At 41.7% G+C, this 19,853-nt stretch overlaps 1 long non-coding RNA gene across 1 annotated transcript; it reads right to left on the bottom strand.

The window, feature by feature from the left end:
- Positions 1-3,285: 3,285 nt before the first annotated feature.
- On the bottom strand, positions 3,286-19,128 carry LOC115900072. The gene is made up of 3 exons (XR_004059752.1): positions 19,049-19,128; positions 10,222-10,336; positions 3,286-3,449 (listed from the first exon to the last, which is right to left on the bottom strand). It is a non-coding gene; the product is annotated as an uncharacterized LOC115900072 (long non-coding RNA).
- Positions 19,129-19,853: the final 725 nt, after the last annotated feature.

Below are 19,853 nucleotides of genomic sequence, written 5' to 3'. Positions count from 1 at the left end.
AGAGTTCCCTACCCTTTATCAGCTGTGCCACCCTCTTTGCTGTGACAACAGGGGCAGCTGCTACTCTCCAACAGTGAGGTGTAGCTTTGAGGTGTTTTGTCCAGGAAGTAATGGACAAAGATCGATAGAGTCACACATTCTCATCATTTTCTTTCCCCTGGCCTACCCAAATATTCCATGTCCTTTAAGGTCCAGACGAAATCCCATCTAAGGCTGATCTCTTGGTCTTCATAACTCAGATTGTATTTAAACTTAATGTTACACAAGTTAGCATTTAATTAGCCTCAAATTGATTTATGTGCTTTTGTCTCTCTTCCTCATCTAGTTTTAAAGGTTTTTGAGGTCAAGGACTGTGGCATATCTTTATCTAGGACTTCCAATGTGGTTAGAACAGTCTTAGTCAGACTAGATGTATAATCGATGATTATTGAAAAAAAATTGTTCAGCAAGTTAGAGATTATCATTATATCATACTAATACAAATAAGAGTAAGCATATGATGAACATATTTCAGAGAACTAAGGTTGGTTAGCTGCTGGCTGTCCTGTTCATAGTTCAAATGGTGGCACAGATAGGAGTACTCATGGTTCAAGATACCTAACTGACATCTGCATAAATCTAAGAAGCCTGTAAGGGGATGAGTGTGCCTTGATATTGTGCAATACACACCTGCACTGCCCCAAGCCATGTCCCTGTGTACTGAGTGGCCCCTACAGGGACACTACTTCCTTGCAAGGAAGGTGATGACCTTATAAATATCATTTCAGCTCTCCCATAATATCTGGCACTTTTTTTTCTTTTTCTTTTTTTTTTATGAGACTGAGTCTCACTCTGTCACCCACGCTGGAGTGCAGAGGTTCATTCTGGGCTTACTGCAACCTCCACCTCCTAGATTCAAGCAATTCTCCTGGCTCAGCTTCCTGAGTAGCTGAGATTACAGGTGTCCACCACCATGCCCAGCTATTTTTTTTTTTTTTTTTTTTTTGTATTTTTAGTAGAGATAGGGTTTCATCATGTTGGCCGGGCTGGTCTGGAACTCCTGACCTCAGGTGATCCGCCCACCTTAGCCTCCCAAAGTGCTGGGATTATAGGCGTGAGCCACCGAGCTTGGCCTTTTTTTTTTTCTTAAAGTGTAGTCAAGTACGATAATGAAAAGGGAAGAGTAGGACAAATAATTCGATCTGCAACTGACTGAAAAATCAATTGAGATATCTCATTACCTTGAGACCAGCCTGTACTTTTGCAATATTCTGTAATTTTCTGATTCATGTTCTTCCTTCCCCCAACTAAATTTGCTAATGAATACCTTACAGGTAGGACCATGTTTTATCTTTGTATCCCTAGTGTCTAGAGAAGAGTGCTGCGTGTAGTAGATCCTCAAAATAAATGTTTGTTGAATGAAGTAACATGTGAGAGAAACATAAATAGTAATCGTCAGGTTATCCGAAGCTCCAGATTTGGTGATACACAGTAAAATGCGTTGAAATTACTGGGAGAAAAAGCAAGATAATAGGCAAGTTCCAGGGAGAAAAGGTTAAAGGTGCCATCCGAGTTTTGGTAGTTTTCTTTTGTAGAGTTCTACAGTGGATTTTCCCACCAACAATCCAGAATGACAGATGGATTGTTTCATCCTCCAGTTACACATGGGAAAATTGCTTTGGTCCTAGTTTTGTAATTTCCACAATTTTCCTTGATAATTTAGTCAAATCAGGATACTTTGTTTTCTTAAACTATTACAATGCTCCTATTAAAGGCCTTCATGGGGAAATTCCATTTTAGAAATTACTGTGGAGATGTAACAAAGCTCATTAGTGCCTTATTTTCTTGAAAGATATACTCCTTCATTTGACCGCCTAAAAACACCTCCTTGTCACTTGGCCTTTGTGTTAGTCATCAGTGCTGTTTATCAGGGGTCATGGGTATCTGCCCACCCTCCTCAGCACATGGCAGGATGGTCCTTCTCTGTTCCCCTTGAAGTTGGATGAGCCAGGTGACTTGCTTTGGCCAGTGAAATGTGAGGGAGCGGGGGATGTGGGTCACTTCCTGGTGAAAGTTTTAAGAACCAGTGTGCCCTTCCCTATCTTATCCTTCCCATTTCACTGGCGATGGGTCAAACTGAAGCCCCCATCAGTCTGAGGTCTCTGAGTAATTTCTATGAGTAATACGTTCACATTTCTTATAGATGGAAAGTCAAAATGATCAAAGAAAATGCTTCTTTGAAGTGCCTTAGAGAAATAACTGGCTAGACAGGTCTATTTCAACTCCTCCCTTTTATTTGAAGACATTACTTCATAGTGCATTACAATCTGTGTGAGCAGGGGTGGCTTCAAAGGCCTATGCAGGATCAGCAGCCCTTCCCAGTGTAAACACGAATCTACTGTGTGTGATTAGTGCCTTTTACAGCCATCAGTGCCTGCCATTGTTAGGAACGCCAGGCTTAGAGTCAGAATTATAAGCTTTGTTTAATAAAAGATATTTACTCCTCAGTCCTGAGAGTTATCTGCAAGATGTCCCTGTTCCCTAGTCCCTCCCAGCCAGGCCACCCCACATCTTTTGCCTCTCTTTTGTTCTTGAAGTTCCGCAGTCACTCCCTGTGCAGAGGTAGCCTGGGTACTCTGCTGCTAGCTTTCATTTGCCCATATGCAGATCTGGGCTGTGATAGAGACTCCTGCAGTATGGGAGCCTGGCTGACTGTTGGACCTTGTGGCTGCTGATCCTGCCTTGTTTCTTGGGCTTGGAGCCAGGGCTGACCTTGAACAAAGTATTAAGCAGGCTAACTTTGTTCTTAGACCCGCACATCCCTCTTCACACTTGGACAATGGTACTGCATTGGACAAATGGGGGATTGACTCTTCCACTACACTTTCTAGCTGTGTGACCTTGAGCAAATGACTTAAAATCTTGACACCTCAGCTTCTTGAGCCCTTAAAGGTGGTGCTGGTGCCTAGCTCAAAAGGCGATTGTGGGGGCCAAATAACACAATACATATATGCTTGGCATACTGTAATCCTTCAATATATTTTTAGCTTTATTACTAGTGTTATTAGTTTTAGTCTTACTAAGATGCAAATGACTGGCAAGGCGTGGATGTGTTCCTCCTGGGCTCTGGGAAGCCTGGCGTACAGGAGCCTAGTGTTCCTCCCAGAGGAGAGACAGTGACAACAAGGCACACACACCTCAGCATGGCTCTGCACTGTCTGTTCACCTACGTGCATAAAAGAACTCTTCTGGAATAGAAAACACTTTATTTCTTGGTGAAAACAATGTTTTTTAAAGGACATCTGCTTGTGCTGTTGAGTCAAATAACAGAAAATAATGAGCTCTGGAAAGTGATGGTTCTTAGCCAGGAACTCCTCAGAAATTTGGGATAAATGGGAGAGTGGAGCATGAAGCTGGGCAGTGTCCAAGATCGATGCAGTGAATGAGTCCATGAGTCCATCACACATGTTCTGCGGAGAAAGGAAAACATGGTGTATGAAATGTTTTAGTAAGCACTAAACATTTACTAAATAGCTACCAGAAAAACTGCTTATCACGTGAGGCATAAAACTGTAGTAGAAGTTGGAAATGCACAAGTGGTGTGAGACCATACAGGAAGCATGAATCTTGATGGAACTGAGACATGGGAGAAAGCAAGGGGCCCGGATGATCATTGCGTTTTCACAGGCTAAGCGGTTGGTGTAAGATGTCCGATATATTCATGTCCAAAGTCAAGGGTTGGCTTTACTCTGTTGGTGTGTGTCTGCCACTCCATTGGCCAACGGCCTGCTTGAAGAGAGGGCTCTGTCTTCATCACTCTTCTCTCTCTCTCAAACTAGCTCTGTGTCTGGCACATGGTAAGTGTCACCTAGGTGTTTAGTGAGTGAATAATTGAGTGGATCCATCTCAGGAGCCAGGTTCCAAGGTCTAAGCAGGTCTAGCATATAGGAAGCTTGTGCTAAGACAGCTAGGACCTGTAGGTTTCTGCCTAAGGACAGGATGGATGGAGGCATAGGTGGATAGGAAAGAGGCCAGCCTCCTCCAGGACATTCCAGTTATGAAGTTTGAAGGTCTGTAGGGACTTCGAACTCAGCTTTGCAAAAGTTTACTGGTTCCATTGATGAAGATGCAGGAAAAGGTAGGCTTGAGATCCTGGTAGAGCCACTCAGGAGGTTAAAAAGACCATGGTTTTGAGGAAAGCATGGAGCCAAAATGGTGTCAAACCTCTTAGGTCTCAAAAGGGAGCCCAACCTTGAAGAGTAAGTTATCTGTGTCTAGAGACCATCATACCTTGGGCTGGGTACAGTAACTCACCCCTGTATTCTCAACACTTTGGGAGGCCAAGGTGAGAGTATGGGTTGAGCCCAGGAGTTTAAGACCAGCCTGGGCAACATAGTGAGACCCCAGCTTTACCAAAAAAAAAAAAAAAAAAAAAATGTTAGCATGGTGGTACATGCCTGTAGTCTCAGCTATGCAGGAGGCTAAGGTGGGAAGATTGCTTAAGCCCAGGAGCTAGAGGCTGCAATGAGCCATCATCGCACCACTGCACTCCAGCCTGAGTGACTTTTGGAGATCTTGTCTCCAAAAGTTAATTAATTAGTTAATTAAATATATAAAACTAAAAAAATAAAATTCTACCTTGTTTGAGGCACCTCAGGATCTTACCTGGATACAATAGCAATCATTTTTTGAGCACTTTTATGCCAGGCATTGTGCTAAGTGTTTTGTCTACTTTATCTAATTTAATTTTCATAACAGCTTCAAAGATAAGTACCATGATTCCCATTTTAAAGATGAGAACTGAGGCTTAGTAAAGTTAAGCAACCAATAAATTATAGATCAGAGATTCAAAGCCATACCGTATGACTATAATACCTCATGTCATTGACCACCAAGAGAAACTCCTACCTTTACTTTATTTGTAGGTTAGGGTGCGTGCATATGTGTGTAGACTTAAAATGTCTACCCTTGTTTTATGATTCTTCTACAAATGTTGCTTCTAGAACTCCTTGGCTATACCTTTAAATTTCTAGACTAGAGAGACACAGATGGACTTTATGGTGGTCCCCAGGATCTCTATCTCTTGAGGTTTCCAACCTCTTTGTGTAGAACTCTATCCTCTTAGTAGACCCACGTAGAGTCTGTTTCTCTCTCCTTCTCTCTCTCTTGCTGACTTTGAAGAATTGAGTTGCCGTGAACCCTACAGTGGCAAAAAAATAAATTCAATAACCTGAGGGAGTATGGACAGAGATTTTTACCTGGTCAAGCCTCTGATGAGAACCCAACCTTGACCAACACCTTGATTGCCACCAGGTGAGACCCTAAGGACAGAACCCAGCTGAGCTGTGTTCAGGCTCCTGACTCAAAGAACATGTGAGATAATAAGTATGTGTTGCTTAAAGCTACTAAGTGTGTGGTAATTTGTCACCCAGCATAGAAAACAAATACACAGACCATTACCTGAAAAACAAAGAAAGAAAGAAAGAAAACCTTGCTGTGTGATGATTGGAGAGACACAGAGTTCAGAAGATGATGCAAAGCTGCTCATGTTTTTTTCATTGGTGGAAATTAGTCTATGAGAATCCTCCTCCTTGGTGGGCAACAAGAAGGCCTTTGTTAAAAAACAAAACAAAACAAAAACAAACAATAAAAAACCTATCACCCTTTGTTCTCCAGCTAGCCTCTCTCTCAGGTGTCCTCTAGAGTCCTAGCTCTCAAGCTCTCAGTGGAGCTGGGCAGTGGGGAAGAATGTCATATTCCCTTCAGGCTGTTATCACAAAATGCCATAGACTGGATGGATATAAACAACAGAAATTTATTTCTTACAGCTCTGGAGGCTGGGAAGTCCAAAATCAAGGTGTTGACAGATTTAGTGTCTGGTGAGGGCCTGCTTCCTCATAGCCAGTCATCTTCCCACTGTAACCTCACATGCTAGAAGAAGCAGAGGATCTCTCTGAGACCTGTTAATGGGGCACTAATCCCATGATGAAGGTTCTGCCCTCCGGACTTCATCTAACTCTAACCACCTCCCAGAGGCTCCGTTCCTAATATCATCACCTTGGGGATTAGAGCTTCAACATATGAATTTCAGGGGGATGCACATTCAGTCCGTTGCAGAGGGTTCAAGTCCTTTCCATTATGCCCAATGGAAGGGAAATAAAAATGGTATGGCCTCAGGGTGAAACATCTACAGGATAAACATATCTTTCCATATCCTGATTACTTCTAATCGTATTTCTCTGTATTATGATGCCTGGAGTTCCTGGGGGTATTTTTTCCATGTTACCAAAGACTCCCTTCTATTATTTTAGTTGGTATAAAACAGGGTCTAATTAAGTTGTTAGTTCATTACCTCACCTCTGGGAATGAGGGAAAAGAAGAAAATTTCACTGGGCCTCACCTCTTATCAGAAAAAGGTTTTATATCACTGAGAGCAGGGAAACTGCAGGTTAAAGGTTAAATTCCTTTGGTTGTAATGTAATACCAAAGCTGCTCTTTTTTTTAAGGATCAGATAAAGTCTGTACTTAAACTAATTGTGTGTGCAAATACAATCGCTGTCCCTCTTGCTGTGACATGTTTGTACTGGCTAAAGCTTGAAGTATTCTACCACTGAAGCTCACAGGGGTTCGGGTGGAGAGCTGATCCTGGGCAAAGAGGGCAGGTGACTTATTGATTGCATAAAAATTCCCTCCCTGCAAGCAAAACAATAGCACCACTGCCATTCGTGCCTCGGCTTCATGGTGGGGTGGTAGGAGAATGTGTGTTTTGCCTGCTTTGTTGCAAGGATGAAAGGGAGGGTTGCTGTGTGCTGGATGAGGAGGCAAAGGTGGCATTCCTGTATTTTTGTTGGATCCCTTTGCATGAACAACCTCACCTGTCAAAACATGGTGAGAAATAGAAGTAGAACAAAGGAGAAAGAAGCAGGAACCAGTGAGAGGACAGATTGAACTGAGCCAGGGCCTTAAAACACAAGCCATAAAATGTCCGGTTGCATTTTATTTTACAGCTGCTTGAATTTACCATTTTTGGCTAACGTGTATGTGTGTATTTATATATTTGTCTATATAACTAACCATGAAATTGTTATGTCTAGGCCAATGGATTTTTTATTTTTATTTTTTAGAGATAGGGTCTTGTTCTGTCACCCCAACTGGAGTGCAGTGACATGATCATAGCTCACTGTAACCTCTAACTCCGGAACTCAAGCAATTCTCCATCCTCAGCCTCCAGAGTAGCTGGGACTACAGCAGTGAGCCACTGCTCCCAGCAACAATGGATATTTTTTAATATTATCGTGTGTGTAGATATAATCATAAATATATAATTTCTAGACAACAAGTATCAAACATATTAATTTGCTTTGTGTAATGCCTTTCATCACCTGACTATAGCTAGTGATTTCCAGCTTTTTAAGACACTGCTTTATTAACAAAGTGCTTGGCCGGACGCAGTGGCTCAGGCCTATAACCTAGCACTTTGGTAGGTTGAGACGGGCAGATTGCCTGAGGTCGGGAGTTTGAGACCAGCCTGGCCAACGTGGTGAAACCCAATCTCTACTAAAAATACAAAAAATTAGCCATGTGGTGGCGCATGCCTGTAATCCCACCTGCTTCGGAGGCTGAGGCAGGAGAATCACTGGAACCCGGGAACCAGAGGCTGCAGTGAGCCGAGATTGTGCCACTGCAATCTAGCCTGGGCAACAGAGCGAGATTCCGTCTCAAAATAAATAAACAACAAATAAACAAACTGCTTTCACATAATTATTTCAGTTAGAGGCCTGAACATCAGCTCACCCCTCTTCTTCTCTGAGGACTCTTAGAACTTCCACTCTTGACTTTCAGGCCCAGTCTAACAACGATGTTGCCCTCAGAATTTCATGGTACCCAAGGGCAGCTCTGTCACTTGGGCTCTGCTTTCCAGTCTGACTCAAAGCCTTCTTCCCAGTCCTGGTATTTCTGAGTTCCTGAAACTGCCCTCCTGCCTCTTGCCCTGTGAACAGCTCATTCAGCATTTTCTCCAAATATTCCTTTCACCTGTTTGCTGTAACGGACATTGAAAGTCTTCTGAGGACATTTCCTTCCCCACTGCCTCTTCAAGCACAGGATAGTTTTTTGTTTTGTTTTGTTTTTTCTTTCTTATCTCCCTTGCACCCTAAGGCCAAGAAATAGAAAAAGCATCCTGCTGGCTCCTCACTGTTGACTGCAAAGCATTTCTCTCCCTCCCTCCTGGCACTGTCTCCTCTTGCTCCCTTCCCCCGATCTTGGACTAGTCATCTCCTTGACCTCCACTCACTCCTGCTCATTCAAAAACACTTGAGGCCCTGACCGAGGTGCTTTCTCTTCACCCACTCCTGCATCATTCTCTGACCTCAGCTTTCACAGGTGGCCTCTCTACACCCTGATATCTCAGTTCCTTAACTTCTTTACCCACTACACCTCATCTCAGCCAGTCACCCCCTTGGCCACTACTGGGCTTTTTATTTACACCACCAGTACTTGCTTTCTTTCTGAAATCTCCAACTACTATCTATTTCTTAGTCATTGGTTGACTGGCTTTGTAGTTACCTTTTTTTTTTTTTTTTTGAGATGGAGTCTTGCTCTGTCGCCTAGGCTGGAGTGCAGTGGTACGATCTTGGCTCACTGCAACCTCTGCCTCCTGGGTTCAAGCCATTCTCCTGCCTCAGCCTCCTCAGCAGCTGGGATAACAGGCACGTATCACCAAGCCTGGCTAATTTTTGTATTTTTAGTAGAGACGGGGTTTCCCCATGTTGGCCAGGCTGGTGTCGAACTCCTGACCTCAGGTGATCCACCCACCTTGGCCTCCCAAAGTGCTGCGATTACAGGCATGAGCCATTGCGCCCGGCCCATAGCTACATTTATTTTACCTTAAGTATGAACTCTAATGCTTAAGAATTATCTGTCAGCCTTCTTCTATCTTTATTTATTATTTATTTTTTGGAGGTAGGATCTCCCTCTGTTGCCTAGGCTGGAATGTGGTGGCATGATCACAGCTCACTGCAGTCTGTACCTCAGATCCTCCCACCTCAGCCTCCAGAGTAGCTGGGACCACAATGTGCACCATCACACTAGGCTAATTTTTTGTTTGTTTGTTTTGTATAGATGGGGTCTCACTTTGATGCCCAGGTTGGTCTTGAACTTCTGGGCTTAAGGGATCACCCCAACTTGGCCTCCCAAAGTGCTAGGATTACATGCATGAGCCATCACACCTGGCCCCATCTTCATTTTCTTCCCATCTGGTTTAGAGTTCATTTCCATTGATATCACTTCCTTAAAAATATTCTTGGCTCATTAGATAGTCATAGACAAAAATAAATCTTCATCTAAATCTCATACCTTATACAAAAATTAACTCAAAATGAATTATAGATGTAAATGTAAAATGCAAAACTATGAAACTTTTAGAAGAGAACATAGAAGAGTCTTTGGGACCTTGGGCTTGGTAAAGGGTTCTTGAATGTGATACCAAAAGCACAATCCATTAAAAAATAATAAACTGGACTTCATCAAAATTTAAAAGTTTTACTCTGCAAAAGACCCTGTAGAAGATAAAACGGCAAGCTAAAGACTGGGAGAAATATTTGCAAATCACACATCTGACAAAGGACTAGTATCTGGAATATATAAAGAACTCTGAAACTCAGCGTTAAAAAGAAGCCAGTTGAAAGTTGTCAAAAGACATCCAGAGAGTTCACCAGAGAGGATATGAAGATGGCAAACAAGCATTTGAAGATATGTTCAATATCACTAGCCATTAAGGGAAATGCAAATTAAGACCATTACTATACACATATCAGAACAGTTGAAATGAAAACTAATGACAACATATTATATAAATAAATAGTCAAATAAATAAATAGATGGAAGAGAATAGACAAATCTTCCATGCAAATGAATTTCAAACAATTTATGAGGGTACTGTACCCTGAAGGAGGTGGGGAACGTAGCTTCCCATTCCTTAAGTGACTTCCTTCTGAAGAGTAGTGTGGAAAGAGGGAAGGGTAACTTCACAATGAAGAAATGTGACAAACACTATCTCAACCAGTTGATCAAGGTTGATATCAACAGTAATGTTCTATTGATAGTATGTACTCTTGATAGAATATGATGAGAATTCTATCAAGAATTCTTGACTGCACTTTATCTGTGTGGTCTTTTCCCCCACAACCCCAATCTGAACATGAGAAAAACATTAGAAAACATTATGAAACCAAGTACAGTTACCTCTTGATCAATATGGGTTTGAACTGTGTGAGTCTACATATACTCAGATTTTCTTCCACCTCTGCCGCCCCTGAAACAGCAAGAGCAACCCCTGCTCTTCCTCCTCTTCTTCATCCTATTCAATGTGAAGGTGATGAGGATGAGACCTTTATGATTATCCACTTAACGAGCAGTAAATATATTTTCTCACCCTTACGATTTTCTTAATAACATTTTCTTTTCTCTAGCTTACTTTATTTGTAAGAATAGAGTATATAATACATATAACATACAAAATATGTGTTAATTGACTATTTATGTTAACAGTAAGGCTTCTGGTTAACAGCAGGCTATCAGTAATTAAGTTCTGGTGGGGAGTCAAAAGTTATACTTGAATTTTCAATTACAGGAAGGATCAACACCCCTAACTTCCCACGTTGTTCAAGAGTCAACTGTCTATGTTAAATAGAGACTTGAACCCAACTTTTCTGTCCCTAGAACCAGTGCTTTTTCTACTGCGTTTAACTTACCAATGGGAAGGTGCTTTTTGATGGCTGTGGATTCAACTCATATCCACACAGAGTCTCAGGCTCCTCTGGATTGCACAAAATTCAGGAATTCAAAGACTAAATAACACATAGCAATGGTTCCCAAATGCCGGGAAGGGCCAGAGTTTTTACTGGCCCACAAAGAACCTATTGTAAAAATTTCCAGCTTCTCTCTGGAAGGCAAGGAGACCATATGGTTCTGCCCTGAAAGTGAGGGGCAATATACTGAGGAGAACCCTGAGCTTATTTCCTGCGGAGTCCCAGCTACCCACCTGCCCTGGCTCAGCTGGCCTTCCTACCAGCCCATTGTAAGCAAGGTAAAAGGAAGGACTTGAGAATGTGGGAGCTACTGTTCCTTAGCATATTGGTTTGCCTAGACTATGTCAGAATAATTGAAACGGTGTTAGGTCGGGCATGATGGCTCATACCTGTAATCCCAGCATATCTGGGAGGCCGAGGTGGATGAGTCACCTGAGTTCAAGAGGTCGAGACCAGCCAGAGCAACAGAGTGGAACCCCGCCTCTACTAAAAATACAAAAATTAGTTGGGCATGGTGGCAGGTGCCTGTAATCCCAGCTACTCTGGAGGCTGAGGTAGGAGAATCGCCTGAACCTGGGAGGCGGAGGTTGCAGTGAGTCCAAATCGCACCATAACTCCAGACTGAGCAACAAGAGTGAAACTCCATCTCAAAAAGCAAAAAAACATAAAAACCCAAAACACTATTAAGAATGGTGTTTTTATTTTTGCTCATATCTGTAAAACAGAATTTTTGATGATGGCACTGATAAAAATATAATGCCAAAACAAATTACACCTTAGAGCCCTTCATCATGGGTGCTATCAAATACCAGAGTATGAAATACTTATAGTGCTATCAAATTAAAAAAAAAATTGTACCAAGGGAACATAACATTTGCTTTAGTATAAAATAAATTTTAATGTTATAACTGTTTCTAAATGTATATCAAACTATAAGTATATCCTTTAAAATTACCTACGGTTAACAAATTGTATTTCTTGGGAAGAGCTCCTTTGTATTCTGACATTATGAACTTCCTACATTTTTGGTGTCGAAATAGCCTTTCCTGTCTGAAATGATGGCAATGGTAGCTCTTTGTTATTGTTGTTATTGGCAAAATTAACAGTGTGGCAACTCTGTGTCAGCTCTTTCTACTGCCTTGGAAAATTTTACTGTCCTGAAAATTTAAAGTCTGAAAACTACTAACCTGAGAATGCTATTATTCTAAAATATAGGAGAATTAAATAGATGATGTTAAAAAGTTCTATGTGAATTAAAAACTCATTTGGCTGGGGGAAGGCTGGAAAAAAAAAAAGAACTCAGAAACTTTGGCTGGTTTCATTAGTTTGTGTTTCACATAATCCACTGTGTAAAACTTCACTTTCTTCTACCACTTCTTTACTAGGTTATTTTATTTTATTTTATGTATTTATTTATGTATTTATTTATGTATTTATGTATTTATTTATTTATTTTTTGAGACGGAGTCTCATTCTGTCCACCAGGCTGGAGTGCAGGGGCGCGATCTCGGCTCACTGCAAGCTCCGCCTCCCAGGTTCACGCCATTCTCCTGCCTCAGCCTCCCGAGTAGCTGGAACTACAGGCACCCGCCACCGCGCCCGGCTAATTTTTTGTATTTTTAGTAGAGACGGGGTTTCACCATGTTCTTGATCTCCTGACCTTGTGATCCGCCTGCCTCGGCCTCCCAAAGTGCTGGGATTACAGGCGTGAGCCACCGCGCCCGGCCTACTAGGTTATTTTATAAACACCAAATCTGAAAAGAACTGAAATTGTAGAAACTGGAATATATTATAGTTCCATAGTATCATATATCACAACTCTTTAGAACATGTATTTTTCACTGAATGATGCGCTGTAAAGGTTTGCTTTCATTTGTTGTCCGTGTGTTTGCTTTGATATTTTTGCTTTTGATGTCACATGAATACTATGCATGAGTGAAAGTTGCAAAATGTGCTCTATAATTGTTGGGGTGGTTTCTTATGTTTGTATCAAAGAAACTAAGTTGATGAGAAATATGGAAATGTGCTTCTGAGTTTATAATTTTTTCCCTTACATTGTATAATGTAAGCAATAGACCCATTCCATTAAAGTGTGAAACTAATTTCCTCATGAATTCTGTATCAATGTGGGAAATTTTTAGCATGTGTGGTTTTACTCTGCCTAGCTGCTCAAAGGCGGTCTAAGGAGGTAAAAATAGGCACTTGGTGGGATTTTCCCTTCATTTCAGTCCATGCACCAATTCAAATGAATCTAATTTTGCCTCATTAGAAAGCAGATCCCTTTACTCCATTCCATGCCATCTCCATTTCAATGAGCTGTGGAAGAGAAACACATTTCCCTGACACTGACAGTTTCCGAATGAGACCATTTGCAGAGGCTGAGTGTTTCGCCCACAGCAGGTAGTTTTACATCAATCTGCATTAATAGCAAAATTGGAAGAAGTAGCTTGTTAGCATTTCCCTGCTTGGCCTGAAGACTAAAATATGCAATGTTGAGTCCTATACCATTTTGAAAATTCATTTCCCTTTGGAATATAAGTGCGTTCTAAAATTGACTTCAGATTAGAGCTTTTACTGTTGATGTTTAGAAACAATTTGACAATGGCTGCTTAGACACAATGTGTTGCACTTATCCCAATTTAATTTCAATTTTATTTTTATTGCAAAGAAGGAGATGAGAAAATGTCAGGTCTTAATTTGGGGTAGCTTTTCATGTCCAAGTAAACAGAGAGTGAATTCTTTATTGGTGTTGCTTCTTTCAAATAATGAAATATTTGATGGAGATTTCTCTGCAGATAATGGTGATCTGGGAAATATGAAAATGTTGGGGAGGTAAGAGAACAGTAGAAAAGGTTGGGTGTGGTCGCTCATGCCTGTAATCCCAGCTCTGTGGGAGGTCAAGGCAGGAGGATCACTTGAGCCCAGGAGTTCAAGACCAGCTTGGGCAACATGCCAAAACACCGCCTCTACAAAAAAATACAAAAATTAGCTGGGCACAATGGCCTGTGCCTGTAGTCGTACCTGGGAGGCTGAGGTGGGAGGATCACCTAAGATAGGGAAGTGGAGGCTGTGGTGAGCTATGATCGTGCCACTGCATTCTAGCCTGGGCGACAGACTGAGACCTTGTCTCAAAAAAAAAAAAAAAAAAAAAAAAAAAAGGAGCAAACATCTCAAGTTGATGAATACACGAAGATGTAGCATCAAGAACATTCAGAAAAGGGAGATCGAATTTGGAGATGATAAATAAATTTGCAGAAAATACTTCAAGACACCAAAAATTCCCAGACATTTTAAGCTAAAACTATGTGTGTTAAGTTCTTGTTAAGGAATAGAAGAGGTTAATATTTTTAGCAGGAAGAAACTATTAGCAAATCCACAAATTATACTTTTATTTATTCTTCCATTGTGAAGGATACACATTTGTTAGCTTAAGTAGGATCTCCTGCCTTACACAATTTCACTGTGGAAAAAATAATATTGACCAAGCCTCTGATCCTGCCTGACATGAAATTGATACACACTTAGAATCATGGAATTTTTCAGATGGAAAGCACCTTTGGATGACAATTAAAGGCATTGAAAATGAGTGTCCTTCACATCAGTTTCATTTACAGTAAGTAATTATAAATGCCACAAAGACAGAAAGTTTAAATAATTATACTGGACAATAGTGCAAATGGGGTCCTCATTGATGAATCTATTAATTCTCTCTTCTACTAGTGGGTAAAGCTCTTCATAGAATTCTAAAATTTTTGATCTGGGCAACACTTTGGGGATGACTGATTTTGCACAGATGAGGAAACTGAAACTGAGATAGGATAGTTGACAACACGAAAATCTCACAGCCACGTAGTAATAAAGCCAAGTTCAGCATAGAGAAAGACTGAGCTTTGTGCAAATAGAACTTTAGGGTCTTTATTCAGGGAAGCAGACTTCTTCCACAGACCAGTATGGACTCAGAGGAGGGTGGGAGACACTGAAACTCAGATAATAGTGAGAGATGAGGAATCCAGGCCCGAGATGAACCTTCTTTGAAAGGCTCTGTGGGAGACCAGAATATCTTCCCCAAAATATGAAGGATTGTTGAGCTGAAGATGCTCAAGAAGAAAGAGGTACAGCAGAGGTCTCTGCCTCTATTTGCCCAAAAGGAGGACATAGATTTACAAAGGCAAAAAGTATCCTGGCCACAAACCCCCTGCCTTTTCCCCCCAAGAAAATGTTAACCACTTCGACGCTCATCAGTCTAGAGTTGGTACTAGAGGAGTTTACATTGGCAGGCTTTGCTAACTAGCATTTATCTGCTGTCTGTTTGCCTTTCCTCGAGCTGCCAGTCTGCTCACAGAAACTCAAAGTCCTTCTTGTTGTCTTGCCACTTCTCTAAAAATCTATTGTTGAAGATGCTCCAGATGTTGAAGAAACTGGAACTTAAAGCCACCTCTTTGAAAACTCATTCTCTGGATGTCTGTGTATATGTGTGTATAAAACGTCCATATTAATAAACTTCTGTTTTTCTCCTGTTTGTCTGTCCGTTGTGACGGGTCCATTCCAACTAAGAACCTATTGGAGGTTATTGTTACTTCTCTGCAGCTCTTTGTTGTCTGTGTGTTTGCTGATTATCTCCTTGGTAAGAAAGAACTGTGAGCTTAGATCAGAAACTCACAGAATATGATTTGTAACTCATTGTACATAAAGGATCCTAAATCAACTGTTTCAAAACCCACAGCCAGGCATACCAGAGTGGCCAGGACCTTGGGCCCTGGATGCCATCTGTCTGGGTTTGGTTGTAGGGTGAGAGAGCAGAGGAATCTCCATCCAAACCCTTTGTAGGTCATGACAAAGGTTTGTATTGTTATCCCAAGAGCTTTGGGAATTCACAGAGAACAGTGTGTTTCAATCCACATCCAAAAAGCTTATGTGAAAAACCTCTGTCCATTACTAGTTGTGTGAATTTGGGTGAGTAATTTATCCTGTCTGTGCCCCAAATTCTTCAGGTAAAATGACACCCGCCTTTTACTGTTGCTAGAAGAATTAAATGAGATAATGCTTTAAAATGCCCCCCAAACAATGCCTGGAACACAGCAGGCTCTCAATGGACGCTAATGGGATTCAGCTCTGCATTTCCCATAGTATGACCATGTGGTCATCATAAGTGGTAAAAGAAAGAAAAAGAAAAGACCTAAAGGGAATATAAAGGTTGATAATAGAAAGAGAAGAAAAGATGTCGAAGTTGAGAAGTTGCAGTGGTCTACAGACTCATTCCAGGATTGGTAGGAAGTAGGAGATAAATGGGGGAGAGGCTCTGGGTTTTGAAATTGGACTTCAGAGACCTCTCACTTTTAATCTACAGCCCTTTGAAATGCTAGTCACCCATGAACAGCATCCTATGCACTCCAGCACTAATAAATTTTTCAGCAGCTCCACTTTGAATTGAGCTGAATATCTAGAGCACAGTTATTCTCTGAACTATAAGAACAGTGATCATAGCAAACTCACAGAGAGGGAAGATTTGCTTGGTTTGGCGTTTGAAGCTTGCTAAAATCTTGGCTCAACCTGAATCTGATTAATACAGTTCCCTAACCTAAAGGATGCTTAAAACATTTCTGTGGCTCAATATCAAGCCCAGGCTCCCTAAGGCAGCCAGTCACCACCTGTCTCTTCCATGTCATCTCACTGCTCCTGGCCTTACACTTTGTGCTCTCACAGCAATCCCTGAGTGACCTGGAGGCCCTCTTTCTCCCTACACACCAGTACATCTTCTAACCAGTTTCTTTGCTCAGAAGTGTCCTCTCCCTGCCTCGCCTGCACGATTGCACCTGATTCCAACTCACCTCCACCAGGAAGCCTTCTCTGATGCCTCTGACTGGGAAAGGTACCCCTCTTTTCATAACCTGCTCCACACATCATGTTAGAGTTCCTGGTTCCTCTTGATGACTCTGGGCTCTTTGTATCCATATTATTCAGTGCCTGGCTTAGAGAAGGCTGTCATTATCGTGAGTGAGCCCTTTGATCCGTGTAAACCGCTCCCCTCTGTCCCAGGGCTTACCATTCTTACTGAGATACGTTCCCTGCATTTTCAGAATGCCTGAAACTCTTGCTCTGTGTATTGTGTGCCTCTTTGTGTCACTGTGTATTTTGCTATCTGTTTAAGCCCTTCCCAAACACAGAGTATTTGGGAGAAAGACGGCAAGCAGCTTTCCATCTCTATCCCCAAAACTTTAATTTAATGGCCAAACACATGGAGGTGCTTGATAAATAGCTGTCAGTGATGAGATGTTGATTTCTGTCTTCACTGTGGCTTCCAGCCTCTTCCCATCAAATCCCACTCATCCTTAAGGTCTACCTCTTCCAGGGATTGTTGCTTTTATGTTTCTTTAGAACACTTAGTCACTCACCGTACTTTACTTTTTTCTTATTATATTTTTATTTATTTATTTTTTCTGATACAGGATCTCACTCTGTCAATCATGGCTCACTGCAGCCTCGACCTCCAGGACTCCATCGATCCTCCCACCTCAGCCTCCCAAGTAGCTGGGACTACAGGCATGTGCCACCATGCCCAGGTAATTTTTGGATTTTTTGTAGAGACGAGGTTTTTTTCATGTTGCCCAGGATTTAACTATTCTACATATATACATAAGGTATCTCATACAAGCTTTTTTTTTTTTTTTTTACAAAAGTGTCTGTGTCTCATATCCTTTTGTAGCATTCTCCCCTCTAAAATGTAAAATCATTTGCTTTCTTAACCTTACCGGGTTCAGATGAACAGGAAAGGACATCATCTAAAAGCAGGTGGATGCCTTGTGTATACACATGCTTGGGAAAATATGAAGTGTAGTTCTTGTGGGTTTGGGGAGTGCCAAGGAGAAAATGAAACTTAAAGGACATTTTACAGAAGTATATTTAAGGATTAGCTACTTAATTGTTGTATTCGTTATCTTAATGAAAATGCTGAAAATACCTCAATCAGGTGGAATAAAATGGGTCAAAGGTAAGAAAGACAGAAACATTAATTTGGCTAAAGAGCGCAGTGCTGTGTGGTGGTCAGAGCTTTGGTGTCAAATGATCCGAGTTCCATTCCTTGCTCCTCCATTCACCATGAGACTTGGGCAAGTAACATCATTTCAAACCTCTGTATGTCAGTAGTCATTTCAAACCCATTGTATTACAGGGCTGAGAGTACCTACCATATAGAGTTATTGCAACAATTACATGAGCTAGTGCAGATTAATTCAAAGCCTGAGACAAATTAGCTTTTATTTTATCTTATTTTGGAGATGGGGTCTTGCTCCCTCATCCAGGCTGGAGTGCAGAAGCATGATCTCGTCTCACTGCAGCCTTGACTTCCCAGCCTCAAGCAATTCTCCTGCCTCAGCCTCCCAAGTAGCTGGGCGCAAAGGCATGTGCCACCATACCTGGCTAATTTTTATATTTTTTTGTACAGATGAGGTTTCGCTGTGCTGCCCAGGATGAGCCACTGTGCCTGGCCAAATGACCTATTAATGATGATGATAAGGACACAAGATAAGGGTAAGGACGTAAGAGATTGAAGCATACAATTACTGTTGGTCGCCAGAGGTGGTGGCTCACACCTGAAGTACTAGCACTTTGGGAGGCTGAGGCAGGAGTATTGCTTGAGGTAGGAGTTCAAGAACAGCCTGGGCAGTTAGCAAGACCTCATCTCTACAAAATATTTGAAAATTAGCTGGGCATGGTGGCACATGCCTGTAGTCCCAGCTACTCAGGAGGCTGATGTGGGAGGATCCCTTGAGCCCAGGAGTTCAAGGCTGCAGTGAGCTACCACTGCACTCCAGCCTGGGCGACAGAAGCAAGAGGCTTTTCATATGGAGCCTAAGAAAGAGTGTGAATGAAATGGTGAAGGCAATGGGGAGGAAATGGATGAAATAGTGAACAGCTGCCTGCTGAGGAAGCACCTAGTACCTAGTAAGAGAAAGATTAAGGGAAAGAAGATCAAGATGGGGAAAGTTAAAGGAGGGGCCTATCAGAAAGGAATACAAAGAGAAAGAGAAGAAGCAGTAAACCAGGGGATGGGAAAATATTGAGCCCAGCCTATAGATCAATCAATTTTTTTAAAATTCCTAATGCTTGAGTTGCATAAAAAAATCCACACAACAAAGCTGAAGCAGTAGCACTCAGAGTCTCCCAGGGCAAACTCATGACTTTAACTTGAACTTTCAGCAAATGACTATCAGATCCATCCTCAATCTTAAATAGTTTCTTGAACTTAGTTTGACATTTCCTACCTCTTGCTGGTCATCTTCAGTCGAATGTCCTGGCAGCATTTAGAATTCACTAAGTCTAAATGGGAACTCCTCATTTTCCTATTTTCCTCCTCCCTATCAGAAAGACAAGAGTGCGGCAATGAATAAAGAATTGAGATCTAGATTTTAATCTCATCTTTGACATTTATTAAATTAACCCCATGAAACCTCAGTTTTCTTAGTTATAAAATGGAAATAACAATAGTACTTACTGGCCGGGCATGGTGGCTCATGCCTATAATCCCAGCACTTTGGGAGGTCAAGGTGGACAGATTGCCTGAGCTCAGGAGTTCAAGACCAGCCTGGGCAACATGGCGAAACCGAGGCTCTACAAAAATACAAAAATTAGCCAGGCATGGTGGTACGTGCCTGTGGCCCCCACTACTTGGGGAGCTGAGGCGGGAGGATCGCTTGAGCCCGAGACTATGGTGAGCTGAGATTGCACCACTGCACTACAGCCTGAGTGACAGAGCAAGACCCTGTCTCTAAAACAAAAACAATAGTACTTACTTAATAGAACTACTGGGAGACGTCAGAGATATAATAATTATATAACGCACTTAGCTTAGTACCCATCACACAGTAATTGCTCAATGTTAGTAAAATCTACCAGTGAGAAAGTTCAACATTATCTTCAACTCTTCTTTCTTGCTCCGAAAATCCAATCAGTTGCTAAGTGTTGATGATTCTGATTCTGTCCCTGCAGTATCACTTGCATGCAACTCCTTCTCCCTACGCTCACTGCTGGAGAAAAGAGAGCCTTGGCTGATGATTTATGGATCTACAA

The sequence above is a fragment of the Rhinopithecus roxellana genome, chromosome 10 (genome assembly GCF_007565055.1).
Source record: "Rhinopithecus roxellana isolate Shanxi Qingling chromosome 10, ASM756505v1, whole genome shotgun sequence".
In the NCBI taxonomy this organism is placed as follows: Eukaryota; Metazoa; Chordata; class Mammalia; order Primates; family Cercopithecidae; genus Rhinopithecus; species Rhinopithecus roxellana.
The sequence above is the reverse complement of the archived record's forward strand: the minus strand, read 5'-3'. Positions and strand labels throughout refer to the sequence as shown.